This window comes from Toxotes jaculatrix, chromosome 12, assembly GCF_017976425.1.
Source record: "Toxotes jaculatrix isolate fToxJac2 chromosome 12, fToxJac2.pri, whole genome shotgun sequence".
Taxonomy (NCBI): domain Eukaryota; kingdom Metazoa; phylum Chordata; class Actinopteri; family Toxotidae; genus Toxotes; species Toxotes jaculatrix.
This window is the reverse complement of record NC_054405.1, coordinates 12,710,042-12,733,821: the sequence shown is the minus strand read 5'-3', so window position 1 is coordinate 12,733,821 and position 23,780 is coordinate 12,710,042.

The following is a 23,780-nucleotide window of genomic DNA, read 5'->3' as shown; positions in this document are numbered from 1 at the left end:
ACCCCCAGTGATAAATACAATGATTTTCATAAAAGCCTTGAACCACACTCACTATACAAGCTTTATAAAGCTTTTGTCCTGTGATGCCGTTATGGTTTAAAAATGTTTTTAAGATTTAAGCTTCAAGTGTGATATTGCAAACAGTTCAAGCTGATTCTCACTGTAATTTCTCATGCCTGGAAGGGGCAAATGAAAAGAAAAAGAGGAATACTCAGCTAGGTCTCTCATGGCTTTCAGAGGATGTGTTTTTGTCTGCTCATGACACGGTGATGCTGAATCCTTAGAAACCTGCTGAGAGAGGCTGAGGCCTCTGATATGGTCAATTAATGTGGAACCTCTCTGAATGTCAGAAATGTAAAATCTAAAAACGTTGGGTCCCGTTTTTTATTTCAGCCTTGTCTGCAGCCAGAGGTACTCTAAAGGACAACTCTTGAGTCAGCTCTTGATTAAATAGATCAATGGATCAATTTTTCATCCTCAAAACTCTTTTTTTAAATGACTTGAGGCAATTACTGCAGAGTTTGCCAAAGGTCTCCTCTGTCTTCCCTCCGTCTGCCTTTCCTCCTCCTTTTTCTTTCCCTTTGCTTGCATCACTCACATCTGCCTTTGTAGAGTGAATTAGTAAAAGACTGCACTAATAAAAGAGCAGCCAGTCGGAGCTGACTGATTGAATTAATAAGCAACATAATCATAGCTGATCTGTAAAGTTATCTACAAGCCAAAGTATTAGGTGCATTGGGTGTAGCACTCTAGAGAGTGTCTGGCTGCCTGTCACATTTCTGCATCTGCTCTCTGCTGCTGTCAATCCTGTCGTCACCTAATTGCTTGAGATAGAGGGTTGCAAATTGTCTTAAAGAGCCCCTCCTCTATTTCATTTTGCTTGGAGATGCTTGGTTTGTTTATGGCTGCCTCCTTTGAATGAACCAAAATAAACAGAGAGATTTAGAGTGCCTCAGATTTCTACACCCAAGACACATTTTCAGTTGTGGTTTGAGAAGGAATTTATTTTATATCAGGACATGACAGATTACTGTATTTCACTATTGGCACGTGTTACTTAAATATTACAGAAACACTTCCTGAGCAAAGATAAGGATTAATTCGGGATTCATTAATGTACCATGGGGCTGCTGCATAGTTCTCAACTCCACAAGATCACACGCTGTTCATGCATTTGTTGTGTGGCATCTAAAGGATTCAAACTAAAAGAATGGTATATTTCATCAGTGATTTGAATTAAAATTCATGGCTTCAAGGCTTTGGGTTAAAAGTGCCTTGGAGCTGCAACTAGCTAGTCTCCATTGTAATGTCATTGGAATGCATCTCACTAAATCGCTCTCATTGTGTACAGAGTTGAGCAAGGAATCATGGGAGATTTGTGGAAAAGTGTTGTTCAGCCCAAAAAAATGAATGACTTCTAACAAAGTCCTTTCCTGGTTGGGGGATGCCAACACCTCAAAAGCCAGGATTCAGAATCCACACTAGATATATTTTAATCACATTCATGGTTCCCATAGGACGTATCCTACTGATTGAGGTTCATGTTTATGGTTCTGAGTGAAATGTCTTGACAGGTGATTTTAAGTAATACAGAGTAGCCTCAATGAATCTTACATGAAATGTGAAAACTACTTCTTCACCATATTACCTGGTTGTTTTTACTCCTAATCTACATTCTATAGGCAACTGTTTTGTTTGAAATTGTTTTTACAATGTCAACAGTGTGTTTCATATTGGAGCTCATGCTGCACCAGTAGTCAGAAAACCAAACAGATTTTTGACAGTTCCAATGTTTCACACCCTCCCATCAAATAAAATTGCCTTTCTCTCACTATACGACACCCCACTGATTTTCATTTTAGAATAATCACTCTCTACATTTCCCTTCCATCAATCCCTACATGTCCTAACCCAACATCCTCTATCAAAGGAAAATACATAAAATTAAGATAACAAGATAACAACATGCTATTTTTTTCATACTGTGCTCCCTACAGCTGTCACTGTTGTGTGCTGTTGCGTTGTTCTTCATGTATTTCTGCCTGTCATTGTGATGTTTTGATGTGTGTAATGTGTAATGCTGGCTTTCCCTGTGATACACAGCACTGTGAAAAAGAAAGTCCAACTAACAAACTACTGTGACTACAAACAATTATTGTTTGAATTTCCTGTCCATAGAAAACAAAAGACCTGTGACAAGCGAGCAGCACCTGGATCCGGGGCTAACATCATGGCTACCTTTGTCTTTCGCCTCCACTGATATCCCACTGAACAGTGACAGTGTCATCACACCAGCAGCCACACACTGCACATTTCAAGAAACAATTCTACACACTCATTAATGCTCACACCCTTGACTGTACCTCAGACTGAGGCCGTGTTATTAATTTCCATGCTGAGGTATCTATGTTTATTTATCCACAAAATTCCTGTAAATAATTGGTGTTTGTGGTGGAGAGCATTGGTGTGAAAGAGTCACTGGTACCCAGTCTATTAACTTGTTGACACTTTGGGGTCGGCCTGACTCTGGGCTAATGTGGAGTGTGACCGAGCAGAACCATCTTCATTATCCCGGCGTAATGTTTCATTGCTTCAGGCTTGTGCACTGATGGCCACCCACTCACTTCCCGGCGTCTACCTCTCTTCTTCTACTGCTCTACTGTTTCTATCTTCTGTAAACGCGTGGTTACGAACAGCCGCTTGTCATCCAGCATTTTTTTTTTTTTTTACATTTTTTTCCACTGATTTCTAGTTTATTTCACCCTCCATCCATCCATCTCCTTCTTCTGCTTCCATCTTTCTGTGTAGTGTCAGAGCTTTATTGCATCATCTTTCTTTGGTGTAGTTGCACTCATATTTCCTCCTCTCATTTTGCTTTGCCTTGAGATGTTGCCATCTGTCTGCACTCACTGGTCTGGCTGCTCTTGTATTATTTGTACATCTTCTTCACAATTTTGTTGGGCCAAATCACAGCTGCTCTCTGTAATTTTCTCTTTCCTCTGACATTTTTTTTCCCTGTCTCTCTAGCACATTGAGGTTTTTCAGCTGTTTTTAAGGTAACGGACCGGGGGCAGCAGGGCGTCTCTTGATACCTGAAAGAATTTTTGATTGACTGCTGCTTGAAAATTGTATATTTTCAATGTCAATAGAGTCAGTTATTCATTACGGCTATGTGAGAAAAACAGTATTATAGAACTCAAAAATGCATGCTATGCTTTTAGTAGTAATGAAATTTCAGCATTGGTAGCTGTCAGGGCGTCAGGGGAACAAAGAATACATGTCCCCATTTGACTTTATTTGCATTCTTGATCCTTATTGTAAATCACTGCACATCTACATGAGCTGTACCAATTAAGGCTCATGGAGTAAACAGTTTCAGAATCATAATGCATTAGGGGAATAACAAGCAAAATGAAGCTGTCCAGAAGAATCTCTCACTGCCTTTCCAGTCTGGTCCCCAGACTGTCATCTTGTCACTTGCTCTGTCAGGAACTCTGAGGTCACGCTAGTCTGCATGCCTGAAGAAAAAAAAATTAACTTTTCTTTAGTAAGATTAATTGACACAGATGTGAGGAGGAGGAAGAAGAAGAAGAAGAAGAAGAAAAAGGTAGAAATCAGCCAGGTGCAAACTATTGATTTAAATCCAAAACATGACCTTTATAACACATCCTCCCCAATTCTCTCTTGAATTTCATCTCTCTCTCGTCTCCCCACAGTCTAATAAGACACAAATGCTGCATCCTGATCTTGGTTTGAACTACACATTTCTGCTGTTAGACATAGTATCAAAGTCATTTTCAGAGAAAATTAAGTGGAAAGAAACTTGTTTTAGCCATGCCAGAAAATATAGCGGTACTTCAGGAAGATAGAGGAAATGTTTGTTATTTTAACTTGACTGAGCATTATCTAATGTAAATAGAAAAGTGAATGAGAGAGACAGAAAAGTATTGGCATTGTTTTGTTCATAGCCATTCATTCTCATATGTTTTTGGTGTCTTGAAAATCCAAATCCATTAAAACAAGATGTTTTCCTCTGTACATGATTTGAAAGTGTTGCTCAGTCCTGTATCAGTAGCTGAATGTTATGGCAGTACATTATTTTAAACCTCAGCTTATCTGCTTCAGCAGGACTGTGTGAGTGTGGTTTGATCAGATCTGACTGACAATGTTCTGGCAACATCAGCAAACAAACAACTATCATCACATTTTGAGTTAAATGTTGCTAAGTCCTGATTGGTTTGTGGAAGTATGTGACAGCTCCTTTTTTTTTTACAAAGACAAAAAGAGACACATCTGTGAAAAAGTGAAAAAAAGTCAAAACTGTTCTAACTCTGGCAGAAAAAGTTGTGTTCAAGTAGGGCGCTGTTGCATATATTGAGAAGCCAATTAAAAAATGGGTTAGTAGGGCCTTTAAAATCACCCATGACCGAGACATTTGTTTACCTGCTGCCCTTAAGTACGACAGACAGCTGGTTTGTCTGTGTCAACACATCCTCCTGCTGGACTGCACATTCCCTGAGCTCCTATAGCCAGTGAGTGCGACACGATGAAGACCATCCTCCTGTTCTCCGCTGTTATTGGAGGAGGCCACAGTCCAGTCTCCCTCGAGGTCAGTCATGTTGAACGTGCTGAAGAAGGAGTTCAGCTGGATGACAAAGGAGGCAAAGTTGGAGTGACTTCTGTCTGAGGAGTTATCATGTTTATCTCACGTTTATTTAATGAAGTCATCATGCTTGCATTGTTTTTGTGTTATTTTGTTCTGCTCGTATTATATCATTGCACACAGGCGTCAATCACTGTTTATGTTGGTGAATTAAAAATAAACTGTTTCCACTGAAGACTGAGAAACAGATTTTGCCACAGACACTAACAAAAGTAGCTCCTGCATGGATGATGCTAAACTAGCTCTTATTATTTTATTTAATTTAGCTGTAATGCAGTCTAGGAGCTTGCAATGATGACACAAAGACTGAGCAAAATGAAAAACTATATTTGATCAGGAATACCTGAAGAGATAATAAATTTTCTTCCACCAAACCTGTTGGCATGACATTTACAGGTGCATTAGTACCATGAACTCACAGAGGCAACAGTGTTCATGTGTTTTCACTTATTTCAATGCTTCATTTCGATATTGTGCGCTTGTACCTCTCTGAAATATGTGTTACAAGCCAAAAATCGTTCATTATTGTGTTAGCAGCATAAAACAGATTAAAGATGATTTGCACACAATGCTACAATGATGACATCAATTGATCACTAATAAGCTTAGAGAAGTGACAGAGTGCAAACGCAATGGTGACACTGGAGATGAATATCGTGTATGTATCAATTAATCTAAAACCGATGGTGTTCAGGTCTGAATGGGTTGCAGATAGAATGATTTCAGAATGATTTCAGCTCTGAACTGTTGTTATTGCTGTTGTTTTGACTTCAATTTATTTTTTTTTATCACAAAATGGTCACAGTATAATGTTTGCAACCCTCAATCAAAATGAATTACAACATCTAAATGAGTTCCTCTTAGTGTGAAATAGACTGAAAACAACACCCACCGGACTAGACCAGAGCTCCTACGGAGACTCCCTGGTGTTTTCTAATCATTCTGAGCCACATTTCATGTGTTAAGGTTATTTTATAATTGAGGATATTCTCCTCTGTGCTGTCAAAGCTTGTTTACAGACAGAGGTACGAGATGACCCTATTTTACCCTGACAATAATCACTTGTGCTTTGTTCTGCACCACGATCCAGCTTGACATCCTCAATTGATTTCACGTGTTGTGATTGGCTGAAATGTCACAAAGGTCTGTGCAGTGTTTGACATGATTGCACTGCTGATGTATTTGCCACAGCTGTCACGGACATGTTAGCAGTGACTGACTTTAAGACTGTTTGTCCATTTGACCTAAAAATGCACTGCATCTAGTCAGAGAAGACGCGGCTTGTACAGTTTAATTTGCTTAAACCCTCTTGAACCTCTGCAGTATTTGAACCTTTTTTCCCCTTTCGGTTCAGGTCTACGACTGTTCTCTGTGCTCTTTGCATGGGCCCCGTAGCTAATCAAAGCCTCTCTTTCTGCTTAGCTGTCATGCACACAAATTCCCAACAGCACATCCTTATTAGCCCGGAGTTTAAAGCGCACCAAAGTCAACTGACAGGCACTTCAAGAGCAAAAAAGTGTTTCAGTCTGTCTGTCAGACACATGTGGATCTGAGCTGATGACTTTGCATCTTATGTCTGTTTCTCCTCCCACCACGACGTGGTGTAATGATTTCAGTGGTGTCAGCTGCATGTACGGCAGCTGCACAAATTTTGACCCAAGCAAGGTCACATTTGATCTGAACTGAAGATCAAGAAAAAAAAAAAAAACGTTCCCAGAGCCATTTTATTAATATCACATCATCAGTAACTGTCCTACTTGTCCCCAGAAACAAAAACCAGGTTTCAATATTTTGGTGGCAAATAATAAGCCACTAATGTGCATAGATTTTTTTTCATTCCTCAGGGTTTAGTGAACTGATGTTGCTGTCAGTGGATAAACTTGTAAGGAATGAAATAGCTATCTTGAAAGCTGAAACTCCAAACTTTGACACTCTGCATGTTGTTGCCATCTCAAGCTGTGAGGGGTGACTGAAATGATGAACTGCAGCTAATATCTGCAGAGCTATTGTGTGGGGGAGCTTTCAGAAGCTTGCTGTTTACTTTTGTTTTATAATTTTACATTTGAGGACAAGTCCCTTGAGATGCACCATCTCGTTTTCCAGGGGGTCCTCATTAAAATCAGCCACGGAGAGACACTTGAAAGATGTGTCAGCTGAAGTGGTGTGAGTGAAGAGACACTACGAGGAACTAGTTCCTTAATAATGATTTAAATTGACATATAGAGTCAATATTATTGTCTTCTGGCCACACCAAACATATGTCAATAATATGTATTTAAAAACTATAAATACACTTAAATTCTTGTATTCTGGACACGTTTTGTCTTTTGATTTCTATTATGGTTTCACAGAGCTGCAGACCTGAGATTCAAGACTTGAGTCACAAAGGAAGCAGATGATTGGACTTGATGGCTCTGAGACTTGATGTAGGTTATACATGACCAGGCTTCAGACTCGAAGGCAAAAGTCTCAAGTTAAAATTCCTGAACAGCGAGAGATAAACAAGACAGCACAGGGATGTGATCTCTGTTTGTCTCGCTCACAGACATAAACTTTATCAGCTGCTTTGAAAAACTGAAATGCAGCTTTCAGAAACCCGATACTTGCAGCGCTGACTTCCAGTTAATACTTGAGACTTGTCTGAGACTTGCTCCACCCTCCTGTGGATACGCTAACATGTTCTTAAACTCACATGAATCTTCTGTGTAATCAAAGGAAAAATGAGGCTCTCTGTAGGTTTCCTCCAGCTGCGAGCGCCTGCAGATGTGCTCTCACCGGAGCTTATGCTGCTCTTCTGTGGCTGTGACAGAGCCAATGGATTATTCAATAGTGTAATGAATGAGGTGTCAGAAACATTCAGCTCCGCTGTTGGGCAGAATGATTTCTCTCTGTCTACCTCTGCCTAGCTATACGTTGCTCTTATTGATTATGATGGGGCTGCCTCCTCTCCAGTTATTACAATATTGATCTCAGACAGATGCAGAAGAACAGAGTGAATAGAGGAATGAAGTTTGAGAGGCTGAGAAACTAAGATCAAAGGCAGAGAGAAAGAATCAATGGGTTGGGACCACATATGAGCACAGTAAGCTAAGTTTGGGATTGTTGTAATAGAGGTAGACAGTTTAGCTATCCTCGGATGCATTTTTTAAATTTTTGAGGTCCTTGTTATGGCAAGTGGCACACCAGAAGGGGTTACCAGTACAAATTGTTCTTATTCTTCTTCTTCTTTCTTTTTTTTTTTTTTTTGGTTATTTTATGTTTGGGAGTTGTGGCTATTGTGCACATTTTTCCATTTTTCAAAAGGGGATAAAACCTTTTTTGGACAAACAGTGTCCAAGCTTCAACCCTCTGTGTTGGTGTTTTACATTTCAGCAGCTGACTGACATCTGAGTTGCTATCAACTTCTGTGATGAGCCTATAATCACTGATACAAGACAAATTTAACCAATCAAATTATAGCCCCAAAAATGTCAGTCAGAACCTCTAATTCACACCACCAATGGCTATAATAACAAAAATACAAATCATAACTCCTTTTTTCTGGTAATTACAATTTTAATTAAAATCCTGGATGTACTTTTTGAATTGATCTTTCTGCATCTTAAATTTGAAAATACTTCTAAGTTTGATTATCATTACAAATGTGTGTGTTATCAAAACAGCTGGTCTCAAGCAAGACTTGACTCTGACCAAACTTCCCTCTAGTTTTGTGTTTAATTTGGCTAGACTTTAGGTCTGTGGGACTTTACAGAGGTTGTCTTCAGTGTGTCTCTGGCTGTCTCCTTCAGCTTTGTCTCTAAACACAAACTCTACAGTCAGAAAGTCTGGGAAGGATCGCATCACCTCAGTTCATTTCTGTGTCTGTTTGCTCCCTCCTTAGAGCTTAGTAAAGCAGAAAGCCAGTTGCTATCCAAACTCAGCCTCCCATGATGTGCGACCTCAATTACACAGGCAGAGAGATTATGGGTCAGAATTAATACCACTCTTAATCTGTACACACTCCTCTCCAACTCCCTCTATCTGCTCTCGCACAACGTCTTGACTCAGTGCCAGTTTCATTTAATAAACACGGGATGGGTTGACCACTCATACTTCCATCACTTCTTCTCCTTTCTGCAGCTTCTGTCTTCCTATCACACGTGTAGAGACATCCACTTTCTTTGCCTCGCCTCTGCTCTGTAGACTGTTTACGCTCACACCATGAGGCTGATGTTTGCCTGACACATTGTTCTGTATTTTTCTCTAGATCTCTACCTTCTGTCAAGATATAAAAATCATTATCCTACAACTGAAAAATCACCCTTTTGCTTTCTATTTGACTCTTAAAGAGAAAAGTATTTGTCTTCCTCCAACACAACCATAATGCCACACTGCCACCGTCACATTCTTTACAACACACACAACACAGCTCATGATTCACAGTGTAATTTTGCCGTTTGACTCAGTTATCAATAAAATACTTACTGATTTTCTATTAGTTCTTAAATGTAAGTACAGTGGAAGAAAACAAGAACATAGGGAACAAGGGAGTAATTGGACATTTCAGAGGAAAGGAGAAATAAATTATCACAAGTACCCAGAACTTTTGTAAACACCAGGTGCTTGGTGTTCATATTGCATATAATAGTACACATGCACAAACCTAACTGCACAGTCACAATGTCTCCTAATTTACATACACATCCTGTAGTCCAAATATTCCAACTTCAGTGTTACTGCAGTCATGAGATCTGATTACTTGTCTTGTTTATTTTGGAAACATTTTACTTTCACATGAGTTATTATCATGTCTGCCAAGATTTGTTTGGTCATCTCGACTGTCAAGAGGATTGTTCCTCACAGTGTTGCCAGCTGTCGTCCAATGATATAAGCTATTGGCTGTTCGGCTGGAAAATGACATCATGTGCTAATTTGCATTTGAATAACATCATCACACTTATGTTTACACAAAGTTAGAAACTGAGAGAGTTGAAATTACTAAACTTAATGCTAGGTGGACAAAGTACATAAAAATTTTTTTTCTACTTTCTGTTGCGCTTCCTTACTTCCATCTTGGTAAAACTCTGAAAAGTCAATGCAAGGTTCTTCTGACTACATTTGCTCACTCTTGAATGACCTTTGTATGTGACAAGATTTCTTTGGAGGTATTGTTTGGTTTCAGACTGAAGATAAAGATTTCTTTAAAAAAGTGTGTGTCTGGTGTATGGGTCACAGAACCATGACTTGTAGATATTATTAAAATACAACATAAAAAATGAAATGAGTCAAAATTATATTAAAGGTAGAAAATAAAAATGCTTAACTGATATCCTGACACTGCCAGGGGATTTTTTTTAGCACAGAGAGTGTGAACATTTTATGTTTCAAGCAAGATTAAATAGAAAATACAGTGTAAGAAAAGAAATGAATAGAGTTTTTAAAATCAAATGTTGTTGCACAGTAAAGCCTGTAAGCACATCTATGCATGTTGGAGGGGATTAATACTAGGGGGGTTTTTTGGGAGTCACGGGCAAATCTTGAATTAGCATCCATTGCAGTTCATTATTGTACATTGTGACTGTAGAAGATCAATAGCAAGGAAATTGAATGACGCAGAAGCTGAAAGACATTAGCTCACAGGTGATTAAAATAATCATTTCCTGTTATTAAAGCTGAATTCGCTGTACACATTTGCCTTGCCATCAATGTGAGACCATATTTTCTTCTGTTCTCATACTTCAGGCTATTCCATATAAATGGCTGGATTTTATGGGTAGTGCAGCCAAACGTCTGTTGGAGTGTGTTTGTGCATTTATGTTCCCGTCTCTGTTTATGTCTGTATGATCAAGGGAGGGGGGGGGGGGGGGGTGAAAAGAGAGAAGTAAGAAGGAGAGGGAAGAAAAAAAAAAAGCCCACATTTCTTCAAGAAAGGAGGATTTACAGCTTTAAAGCCTTCGGCTATATCTTTACCTCTGAGATATCCCATCTCCCCTTCTCCTTCCTCTCTTTTGCTCCCATTCTTATATCCCTTCATCCCCCTGTAATTCTCCACATTCCCAGACATTTCACTGCATTCTCTCCATCCTATCCATCTCAGCAGATGAATCCATTAAGTTGCATAATTTACCCGCAAAGCAAAAGTCTCAAAAAAGGGGGCCTCTGCCATTGTACATGTTTCAATAGAGAGGAAGTGCTTTTGTGTAAACCTCACCCTACCAGAAAGTAGGCTTTAAAGGTCTGACCACTGGCCCTGGTTTACTCAAAGGGCTAAAAAGCCAGTTGGGAATCAGCTGACATCTGCCCTGAAATGACTTTTATCATATCAAATAACAAAATAACAAACTGCTACACAAAAGAATACATTTAAATGTAGATTTCTTTTAAGATTTTCTCATGGGTATATTGGTAAGTGTCTTGGTTGTGTCTGTTTACAGTAGGATGTGTGTGGATCTGATTGTGCAGTAATTGTGCCAGGATATTTGAGAGAACAAAAGGCTGTCATGTCGCACAAACACACAATGACAGCATCACAACAGAAGTAAGTGCAGTGACATCAGACACATACTCTGGCATTTATAACATCATAACAGTTGCGTTTTGTGTGTATGCGAGGGTAATTGAGGCGGTGTGTTTGCTTTTTTGCAGTGCTGTGTGTATGTCCATTGGTGTGTGGGCGTGTATATGTGGGTGTGTAAAACAGTGCATGAACATAGGCACTTCAAATCTCAAGGTGGATTTTAAACCTCAAGGTGAAACACAACAAAGTGAGAGTCGACTGTTTTAAAAGAGAGTTTACGGCCATGTTAGCAGCTCTGTGAGGCTGTTCTCAGCCACAGTGGTGATTTAAGCAAAAGGCTAACATGCTCGCAATGACAGCATCACTGTAACAATGAACGAAGACATTAATAAGCTATCAAGCAGAATCTCTTCAATACTGGAAGTACTGGAAAGCACAATTAGCACACACGAGCAACATATGAAAGTATGATGTACCAGGATGGAACAGCAAAAGTACAAACTCAGTTTTCATTAAAACTGTACTGAAATATCTGAGATATTTTAATGTGCTTCCATTAAGGTAGAATTTTCGATTTTCTTTGCCAACAGGTGTTTACAAGGCAGTAAAAATGAATCAAAGACCCAATGCAAAACAAGATATCTTCAGACTTTCAAAACACACACTTCATCATGCATGGTAATCTATTCAAAGCAGGTTTAGAAGTATCTGATAAAAGTGCCTGTTGGCTAAAAGGAGAGCCTGTTTTGATAACTTGCAGATATGGAAACAGCGGCGCAGAATAAAAATCATTTGAGCGTGATGTGCTCTGCTAGTCTACATAATTTTGGCTAAAACTCCTTGTTCATCACCAGTGGTTCAGCTCTTGAGTTTAACTATTTATGACACCTTGGCTTTGAGCGATATTCAGAGTGGCTGATGTTGATTGCACGTTGGTAGTGAACAGGAATTATATTAATTTGAAGATGGAGTAGTTCATGATGTCATGAGTGTAAGTTGTAGATTACTGAACCTATGATATATCACAAGAACACATTTGTAGTGAGGACATTCAAAGGGATTAAAATCAGTTCCACAGAATCTATCTAGAGGTATCGTCTTTTTTATTCCGTGCATTCTTCTTCCTCGTCTAATGTCTGCTCTACAATGCAACTCAGCTGACAACAGCTCCATCGGGGATTCAGGTGTGTCCTGCTAGCAACAACTTGTGTAGCCTTGAGCCACTAGTCTCAAGCAGAGTTGAGGAGCGAGTTACAGAGGTCTGGTAAACGCACTTTCTCAAGTGACATCACACAAGGCAGTTGATCAGCCTTCACACAGCTCCCACTGGAGCCACGAAACGTTTTGTACGTTTTGTCACTTATTCACTGGTTCGCCCCAAGACCCGTAAACGGACTGATATGTAAAATTTCCCTTAACTGCAATGTCATCAGATGAGAGCTGAGTCCCCACCCATTACTTCAAATCAGTCACCTCTGATTCTGTTGCTGATTTATTAAGGCCTGACATTTAAAAAAAAAAAAAAAAAAAAAAAAAAAAATCATGTCTTCCCCCATACAGCCAAGCCATATCTACAGCTTATTTTTGTTGCACTTCAAGCTATTCCCCCAAAAAATAACAGTTGCTTCATACGTTCGTTGGAATAATGAACAGAGATTAAACACGCTGAGTTTTGTTGATTGAAATTGTCACATTCTGCACTGCTGCAAACTGAGGTTTCTGATTCAGGAGCTAATCTTTTTTTTTTTTTTTACTTTTTTTCATTTTGTAATTTTTATTAGCGGCAAAACAGAGCGGGTGTTGCCGCTTTTATGCCTCCACTTAATTACAGCTATGTTTTATATTCACAGGCCTCTCTTCTTATGCCTTCAACACTGTGCATCCTGGAGCATGAAGGTTTAACAGAGCAAAGCTCTCACTCATCACCTTTTATGCTTACGCTGACAGGCCTGCCCTGTCCACTGGCAGACTTATTCATTGGCAGTGTTTTATCATTAAGGCCACTCTTGCTCTCAAGACATACATCAAACATTTCATCTTCATTTTCCTCCTCCTCCTCCCACACTCTTTCTATCTCCCCTCTCTTCAAGCAGACACATTATGCCTATGCATTGTTGTGGAGTGTGCAGTTTGGTGGATGATGAGGCATAATGACACACACTTTCTAGGCACTAACTACAAATGCAATCACGGTTTTAAAAGATGACCATTACTTATTTGATATTAAATCAAAATTGTCGTTCTTTTTGTGCCAGCACACACGCAATCACCACCTCAAGCTTAATAGACTCATACACATCAATAGATTGCCTCAGGGCTAATTTTGAAGAACATTATTGCTTCTCCTAATAAGGTTCTGATTATTTATCGGACGCAGGGCTTAAACCTCCCGCTCCCTACCACCTTCTCTCTCTCTTGAGTATCACTGCTGTCAGCCACTATGGGCCTCTTCTCTCCATCTGTTGCCTCGTGTCTCTCACTATGTGCTCTCTCGCAATAACATTTCCTCCACCAACACCCCCTCCAAAAGCCGCCACTCCATGTCCTCTCAATCCCTTTCCTTCCTGCTTTTTGCCAACGTGATTTGCAACATTGCCGGTCTGTATTTGTCCTAAAATAAACGGAGGCATTAGCTTCTCCTTGTCCTGTGTGCATTGGCTTTTCAATCTTGCGTTCTCTGTGATTGTGGGAAGGAAAAAAAAAAAAAGCAAAGGTGTCTTTTGCAGCTCTCAGACATTCTCCCATACGCCTGTTTTTTTTCTTTCTTTTTTTTCAGTCTTTGTGTTTGATAGAGTCTGTGGGAATTGCTCCTCTCTCTTGCTTCCTCTCATCATCCTGTTCCTCCTGTAGGTGGCTTTACTTATTCAGCCAGCAGCTGTGTTTTGGCTGAGGCTCCTCTCCCCTTTTTCTGCCTTCCTCTCTCTGCCTGTGTCGCATCCTGGGATTTCCTATACTCTCAGCTATTGTTTTCGCATTCAAACATTTCAGTGTGGTCAGTGCAACAGGTTAGTATCCGATGCTTAGATTACTTTTAAGAGTCTAACGCAAACTATTTTGGTTTTTTGCTACACACCCACCTTCACCCCCTTTATCAGTGCCTTTATTCTTCATTACAATCATTGTTTTTAAAAAGATCTCTTCCTCCTCCCTTCCTCCTCTAACAGTTTGTTAAAATCAGATAAACTCTTCTGAAGTTTTAATTATTTTTCCCTTTGTATTCTCACTTCAGGATAGCTTCTCTAACATGAAATGCTAATGGATTCACTCAAAGCTGTTTATGCAACTTTGGTAGGAACAAGAGCTCTACATTTTGCATAGAAAATACAGTAATAATGTCATTTATTTGTGGTAAAACCTTTGTGTTAAAGCAGCTGAATGGCAGATCTAGTGAAAAGCCTCTTAGGTGTTTTATGTTCACACACAAAATAAAAAACACAGGAGAATAAGGGCCCTGTGTGAATGAACTGGTTATTCAGGATCGTGTGCTTACGTGTGTGTGTGTGTGTGTGTGTGTATCAGGGTGTTGAGGGAAACTTCCCTTAATTATAGCATGACAAGGTCACAACTGACCATGATGACACTTCATCCCTTATCAAAATCAGAGCAGTGGTGTCTAAAATGTCACCTGAGATGTCCGATTTTGACCAAACAGCCACATTCAGCCACATTCAGATTAAAGGAAAACTCCACTGTTTTTCAACCTTATCTCAATGTTTGAATAGTAAAGATAATGTCCGTCAAATGTCCCAATATTCCTGAGGCGACTGATCCAGAACGTAGTCTACACTTGCAGCACTATCATACTGAATGTTTCTGTAGTAGTACAATGTTCACATAAATAGAGGATCAATCATATTACCTACACTATTTATGTCAACTTGTGCACCAACTAATACAAATACAAGGATGTCCCACTTCTGCTCCAGTCCTTCTAAAACCAAATTTTTTGTGTGGTTGTTTGGTTTCTTGTTAAAAAAAAAAAAAAAGAAAGAAAAAAGATGGGCATGCTCAGCACAAAGGAAGCTAATTGTAAATTCAGAGTCGCTGAATGCAATCAAAAGTAAGTTTTGCTGCTTGCTCACCCAGTGTATAAATCAAGTTTCTAACTTAGGAGGCCTAAATAGATTTAGATTGTCACTGTCAGGCATTTGGATTTCTTCGCCGCAGAAGCCCAGTAAGAGTTCAGGGAGATTATAAAGTACAGCCTTAAATGCTAAACAGCAGATTCAGAAGTTAAAGCCTTCCTAGTGTGGCTTTGTACTGGCAGGGGAGATAAACCTATCCAAACTAATTGAAAATTTAATGTCTGTGAAGGTAAAATGTAAAATGAAACTGACAGTGTCAAAGTCTAAAAATGTAACAGTCAGAGCTGCAGGGGTTTTTCAGCAGGATGCAAATGAAACTGAAAAGAAGCAGCCAACAGTTACAGTCAGGCTCTGTCAGAGCTCAGACATGATGGGATATTGTAGGGCAGGTGCAACATGGGCCACAGGAACACCGGGGAAATGGTTACCGAACAAATACGGGGGGGGAGGCAGGGAGGCTCGACAGCGCGGGCTCCTAAGCAAAGCAAGGTCAGAGACTGAACCATGAGGACATCAACTGGACAGAGCTGTGGAGTAACACGATACATCAGTCCTTCTATGCCCTTCCATGTTAGAATCGCTAAAAAGCCCTTAATTCACCTCATGTGTTGATGATCTGCTAAAACATCAAGACCGAAAAGTCACTCTGTTCTTTCCCATAGAAAAGTATCAAGGCATCCGGGGATTATTTGCAAAAACCTTCCACACACAGCAGCCAACTTCATGCTGACGGCACTGAAAACTGTCCAGTACACCACAGATTCAATGACCCATGTCATAGCAGCTACAGCCTATATGGTCAATAAAATCAAATTGGCCCTTTGCTTATAAACGTACTATTATCATAAAGTCCAATTTATGGCATTGTCACGTAATCTTTCCATGGTAGATGAACACAATGTTCACATAAATTTGTGTCCGCAAAACAAAATCTGCATCTCAGAGTTCTCGGGGAAACTCATTTCACAAAATGTGTTGACTTTAGTAGCTGTGCATTGCAGTCTGGCAGGCCTGGAGCGGCAGCATTGTCATATTGGCTATTTAGTTGTATATCACTGTAGGGCAATGTTTATATGCATAGTCACTGCAATGAGGGTTACGACTGTCCATATGGAGGAAACTGTGTAAATTGTCACTTTTTCAAACATTTATCCAATCAGCACAATGTGCCGGGTGAGCATTCGCATATGTTTGTGTTTGTGGAGAGAACTGTTTGCTACATTTCCTTTTGGCAAACAGTGGCAAATGAAGAGGTAGTGTTTGTCAAATAAAAATCAACTCAAGTTAATCAACACTTGCAGTCAGGACTCTAATCAAGCATTTCTATAGTATAAACTGCTTGGTACAGTTTTAAATGCATAACCGGAAAAGATGTTATGTTTTCCTATTGTCATTTTTAGAAAACAACAACAATCTCAAAAATCTATCTATACACTAAAAATTAGCAGCCAGTGAAATGTGCCACACCTTCCAGAAGCCCATCCAATAAGTAAGAAATGTATGTATGTGTGTGCATGTCATGTATTTTGACAATTAGGGGATATAGGAAGAAAGAGAAATGGATGCAAACTCACACACACACACACACACACACACGCACGCATGCACACACACACACACACACACACACACACACACACACACACACACACACACACACACACACACACAGATTTACTGATCTTGTGTGTTGTATTGACTGATATTCATTTGTGCAATGCTAACTGTAACCCTGACCCCAACGCTTTAACCCTTAACCTTATCACCTTACAATACTGGTTTAAAATGTCCTCAGATGAGAGGTGAGTCCCAACGATGTGATTATGTAAACATGTTTGTGTCCCAACAACGTAATGATTGCCACACACACAAAAGGACTTATGCACAATTCAGAGGGAAAAGAAAAGACTTTTGTTCCTTCTGTTGAGCCAGACTTTATCATATTAAGCCATGCTAAAAAATGGAGGACTGACGCGTCTGTGCCAAACAACAAACAATATTTATCCAAGCTCATCAGTATGAAATCATCAAACAACAAAAGCCCTGGACTGATGATTTGGACATTACATGGCTGTCATAACAGCACTGTTCCACCACAGCTTCTGAGGCTTCAGTCACTGGTGTAATAAGATAAAGTGCTCCGTAACAAGTCAGTCAGTCAGACTTGGGAGCTGTGTGGATAATGAATACATTTTCTTGGCAGAGGTGAGGATGACCTAATTGAAAACATGGACTCTGTGGAACTTAAACATTAGATTGGCAGAACTGTAACATACAGACATCCTTGTGTTGTTACACCTGAGGTAAAGGTAGACCTGGACCTGCTGTGAGTAGCATATGAGCCCCTTGTCAAAACACAAAATTGTAACAATGCAAAATTGTTTTGATTTGTTTTCTCTACAATATTATTTGGGGACTTTTCTGCAGTTTTTCAAAGGCTTTTTTGAACAATGTCATTCTGAACCACAGGGAAGCAAAACCATGGCAGCACAAATCCTTCTTGCATGCCTGAGTGGAACAATAAAAGCTGTCAAAAGAAAATTAAGAATAAAAGTTACGGATGATTGAAAGTGATATTTTATTTATGATCTCTTTTTAAGACTTCACAGCAGACAGTCAAGGACACCAAGACTCTGTTATTGCTGTATTAGAAGTTTATATTCTCACTCAATCTCACTCAAAATAAATACTTTGAAAGTATTATTTACTTATTATTTATTCAATATTTATTATTTTCTTGCATTGACCAAGAGACAGGATATTAAACTTTGTGTTACTTTTTGTTGGCTTCAGCAGTTACATTTAGATTTTTTTGTAATGTGTTATCAGAATGTTTGAAAGAATATTTGCACAGGATATAGGATACATATCGCAGCACTTGAACCACAAACACACACACACACACACACACACACACACACACACACACACACACACACACACACACACACACACTTTTCCACTATTTCTGGTTTTCATGCGTAAATTTAAATAACTGTAATCAGGCGTGAAACTGTAACATCATGTTGCTATTATGTGAATGGAGAATGTACAGTCTGCTTATAATTAACACCGTAAAAAAATCAAATAATATAGAAATTGAAAAAGAGCTCAAAGCATTAAAGTAATTGCAGAAAGCTATAACACTGTTACCCTGTGTTGACAAGTGATGGTTATTCCTCACCTCACACAGAGTTAGATCACCTCCAGTTACAGATTCACATCAGGGGGACCTTCCCTCTTTCTCTCATGCAATCACCATAAACTGTAAGTGGGCCTATTTTCTTTGCAAAATGTCAGAGCACATTACAATCAAGGTCTCTGACACATGGTTGGAAAATAATTGCACGCCATCATTCTTTATTTGTCTGACTGAAATCTGCTCCACAGGTATAGCAAGTACAGGTGTGGTGACTGTTATTATTTCTGCAGAAAGTTCTAAGGCCACAAAATGTGACTGATTTCTTTTTCTTTGAGCTTTGTCAGCTTTGTAAAACACGGATTGAGTATTTTATGATGCAATGGCCAAATCCCACATCCCTACAGACTTGATGTTAATTTGTGCATGTGTCATCAAGTATGTGGCTTAAACAAAAACAAAATAAAAAAACTGCGATTTCCTCACATTTAATTTTTCTGAATCACACTACGAGGAGTTGGACTCCTCTTGACCTAAGAGCTTTGCACACAAGTCTCAGCAGCAATGTTGTTCTCTGCGTGAAGCAGTCTGCTCCGTGAACAGGTGGGAGAGAAAGTGTCAGATGAAATGTTCTGGTTGCAACTCATGAAGCAATTTTGCAGGTCAAATCATGATGGGCAACAGGCTGACCTCACTGTCCACTGCACTGTCAACATTACCAATTCAATGCCCACATGACACTTTTACAATTTATGAAGTTTAAGTTAACAGAGAAAACAGAATTCAACAATATGAAGTTTGTTTGGATTTTAATATATCTACAAATACCTTTTTAATGCAGTTGAGAAAATTATTCCCAAATGCAGCATAGAAGGAAACCGTTTAGTTAGTTCTGTAGATTTAGGAGTCTTTTCTTCAAACAGTGGACTTTTCAGTCTTTGTGCCAAGCTAATCTAACTGGCTGCAGGTGGTAGACTCACATTTAGCACACGAACAGAGTGGTATCAATTCTTTTGTCTAACTCTCAACAAGAAAACAAAAAAAGCACATTTCCCAAAATGCTGGTCTATTCCTTTAAGTAACCTAAGGTGGCACCATCAAAAAAAAAAAAAAAAAAAAAAAAGAAACAAAACAATATTCAGCTGTTGCCCTCAGGCCACTAATGCACCTCAGTGTAAAAGCAATGCTGCACCCCTTTAGCAAACATTACTCTAGAAACTAAGAGTCTTAAGTCCATTTGCAGAACCTCATGGTAACAGAAAAGGTCCAGTATGCACACAAAGGAACAACTCTTAAAGCATAGTCTGTTCCACCGCAGCTAAAAACGTTCCAAAATATGAATATGACTGTTTGCATAAAAAAGCAGAGCTGAAAAATTAGGTTCTTTTAACAATACATCCAGGGCTGCACTTCCACTGATTAGTTTACCCTTTCTTATTGAAGGTGTGTTAATCAGTGAGATCATCCACTGTTAGGTTTTATGGTGAAAGCCTGTAGACTCTTGACCCTCTGGGGCACATTGTTGTCCACCCCTGCTGTACTATCTCTGCACAATTAATACTACCTTTGTGCTAAAGACACATTAGTCATATTAGTAATTGCAATAATACCTCTCTGTTCTCTCTTTTTTTTTTGCAAGTCCTATTTGCTTATTCTTTGTTTTTTGGATGGAAGGTGAAAGCATGTAAGACTGTTGACAATTCTTCTCATGGCAACTTGAATAACCTGTGACATTGTCCAAGTACAGATGAAATAGCCTTGACTTTGCTCAAAACGCCCAAGTATAATTAATTGTAGCCATTAAAACTTTGTGTCATTTCAACAGAGCATCACTTATAAAACATTTTGGGGTTATGCAACACTACATTCATAAATATGACTCATATAATAAAATGAGAACTTAAAAGCAGACGTGAAAGGCAGAAGAACTGCTGCAAAATGCCTCTACTTTGCCAATGATTACTGTATGGCACCCAACATGTCTGTACAGACCCCTATTTGCAGGTATAAGGGAATTACACATACATGTGGGGTCTCATACTGACATGTTTGGTCTAACCCATCAATAGTCATCCTCAGAAAAGAAGTCTGAAAGACAAACAAAACCAAAGAGACTGCAGGTTGATTTACTTACAATACCAAATCTCCACTGAGCAAAATTTCATAATATGCTAAATCATGTCAGCAATGCCAACATTTTCAAATAGAATCAGAGCGTCCATCATGTCCCCCAGTCTCCCCAACCCCCATACTGAAGCATCCCACATCTGTCCTGTCCTACGAGATCAATTATCTCCAAACTCCCTCAGTGATTTGGTTGACACCGTTTCCCACACTCATTCTTCAGTGAGTCCTTGACAGTGCCCCTCCCAAATTAGTTAAAGAAGCCATTAGCATTATTGGATCATCTCTGCTTGCTAATATGAACCAGTCCCTCTCATCAGTTTATCTCCAGAATCCTTTGTGGCCTCACTTCAACCACTTCAAAATAAACTGTGCCAAGCTCACCAGTGAACTACAGACCCTTCTCTAAGTTACCATTTATATCTTAGATTTTAGAAAAATTAGCCTTAAAGCAACTTCTCGAACTGGTAGAAGAAAATGATGCATTAGATAAATACCAATCAGACTTTTGGCAGAAACACAGCACAGCTCCCTCAGGTCCTCGACGTGAGGTTTGCTAGTTGTACCTCGCTTAAGACTGAAAACACAAAGGGACTGTGCGTTTTCTGTCCTGGGTCCCAGGCTGTCTCCCCCTGGGAATCAGGTCAGCAAACTCTCTAGGGTATTTTAAGTCACAGCTGGAGACCTATCTTTTTTTTTTCTAAATGTTTCTGAGCTTGAGTCATTATGCACACAATTTTGATTTGTAATGTGTCTGCTGTTTTTACTGTTGTGTCTCCTGTTGTAATTTTCTTTTTTACTAAGTTTTTATTCCTTTTTATACCTTTTGTTCTTTTATTCTTTTGTGAAACACCTTGAAACTGAAACTATTAAGGTGACTGATGTAACACATTATATCAATCAATTTCACACTAATGAGAACCATTTTCTATTCGTAATGTAATTGCAACATACAATGCTATTTTGTACACGAAATATGTGCACGTTGTTGTACAAAATTCTTACAACCACCCTGGAAGTGCCACAGCACAAAGGTGCCCTTTTAGGGTTTGTTCACAGCACTGCCCCAAAGACAAAATTATGACAATGAGTGAATGTGTGTAGTGAAAGGAAAGTTGTAAAATCACTTAAAATGTTTGAAGTGTAAAATCCAAATTCTAATAAAAATCCTAACATGCCTGAGGGAAGTGAGTGCTGGCAATGATGCATCACATCAGTTTCCTCTCCAAAACTTCTCCAGTTGCCCCTTAAGCTGCCTGCATAATGTTTCTTTCTCACAGGCAGAGGGTGAAAGTAACTAAGTACGTTTACTTGGGTGCTGTACTCAAGTACAAATTTTGAGGTACTTGTACTTTATCTGAGTATTTCCATCTCATACTGCTTTATATTTAAACTCCACCACAGTACAAATTGTACTTTCCACTACACTACATTTATTTCACAGCTTTAGTTACATTTACCTTTAAAATCAAGATTTTGCACAATGAATAATATGACTTTTGAAATAGAACACACTGTTAAAGATTAAACCAGTGGTTACTAACCTTTTTGGCTTCTGACATTTTCCAAAAAGCAGTGTGCAGCCTGAGTCACATTTCAGGTGTCTGTTTTTTTCCCTCTAAAGTTCTCATGTTTCATTCCAATAAATTTTATATTGACCTGATGTCTCACAGAAAATCAAAGATTAGGAAAAAAGTCCTTGTGTACTTTGACTTAAGAAGGATTTTTCATGCAGGACTTTCACATGCAATTGAGGATTTTTCTTCCACCACTGTTTACAGTACACAGTGGCATCAGTCTGTGTGGAGACACATTCTTGGGAAAACACAAGAACAGCACACAATATTAGAAACTGTAGAGAAACTGGGGTGATCTGATTAGACTGTGGAGTTTCTTGCTGCACAAATTATCATATTAATAAGAAAACCTAATTTTCATTAGTGCTTTAAGATTCCAAGTTCATGCCTGAGTTCATATTAATACATTCCATGTAAAATGTGAAGACAAGTACTGTATGTTTACATAGGATTATCTGCAAATGAATGCCCTGATTTACTTAATTAATAACCACATTAACATAACTGCTTATCTTTAATATATATATTACGAGGACAGTGCTGGAATATTAGGCAGCAGAAGTGCCTCCTGGGGCAGCACAGTGGCTCAGTTGTGATTACTGTCACCTCACAGAAAGAACGTCCTTAGTTTGAACCCAAATAGAGCCGTACTGTTTATGTTGTTATACACCCAATTTGCAAATGCATGCCATAGGATTTTAGATTTTTTTTTTTTTTGGTTGTACTTACTCTTCAAGGCGGCAGTTGGTTTCCATTGGTATGCTTGTCAAACTTGAAAAGTCTGCACTGATTCACCTCATAACTGAAATGGAACTGTAACACACAACACAGCAGTGGAAAAGTTTGTTATTGTAAGGAGAGACTAAAGACAAATACTGGCACTCATCACAGTCTGAGACAACTAAAGGTAATAGACCCAAAGAGGAGACACGTAGAGACAAAGCACCTTAGCCAGCAAAGATATTGTGTACTTTGATCAGTACAGTCCAGGGGTCGGCAACCTTAAATACTCAAAGAACCATTTGGACCGTCTCCCACATGTATGCTATGTATAAAAAAATATATAGCGTGTTGCAGTTATTAAATCAGTGATCTGCTACAGAGAGCACGAAATTTTATTTCTGCATGTAACAAAAACATTTTGAACTCCGAAAAAAGACAGTTGCTTGATGCTTACTTTCAAATAAAATACTCAATGTCTATTATATGAAATAAAAATCCAAACTATCCACCTGCCGTCTGCTTCTGTGTTCCGCCATGACTTTATCGCGTGTACTGGAGCGTGCAATCAGCTGTCAACCTGAAAATATTGCCGCCGGGTGTCGCACATCGGCGGTTGTGACGTATATTTTGAGCGACAAAAAATTAAAAACGTTTTATTTTAATGTTACAAGATGACCGTAATCTTCAAATTTGGAATTTCATTTAAAAAAAACGAACGAGCTAAAATAAAAATACATTTAAATGAAATACTCATTATTTATTTTCCAAAGTCACAGGGAGCAGCAGCAGAGGGATGAAGGAGCCACAGGTTGCCGGCCCCTGGTATAGTCAGTTATAAAGGGGTGCCAAAGTTTATTTACAAAAAAAAACAAAAAAAAAAACAAAAAACACAAACAAACAAAAAACAAACAAACACTGGCGCCACTGCTCCAGAGACGCACCACTAGCTTGCTAGACTCTTTTACTGGAGACA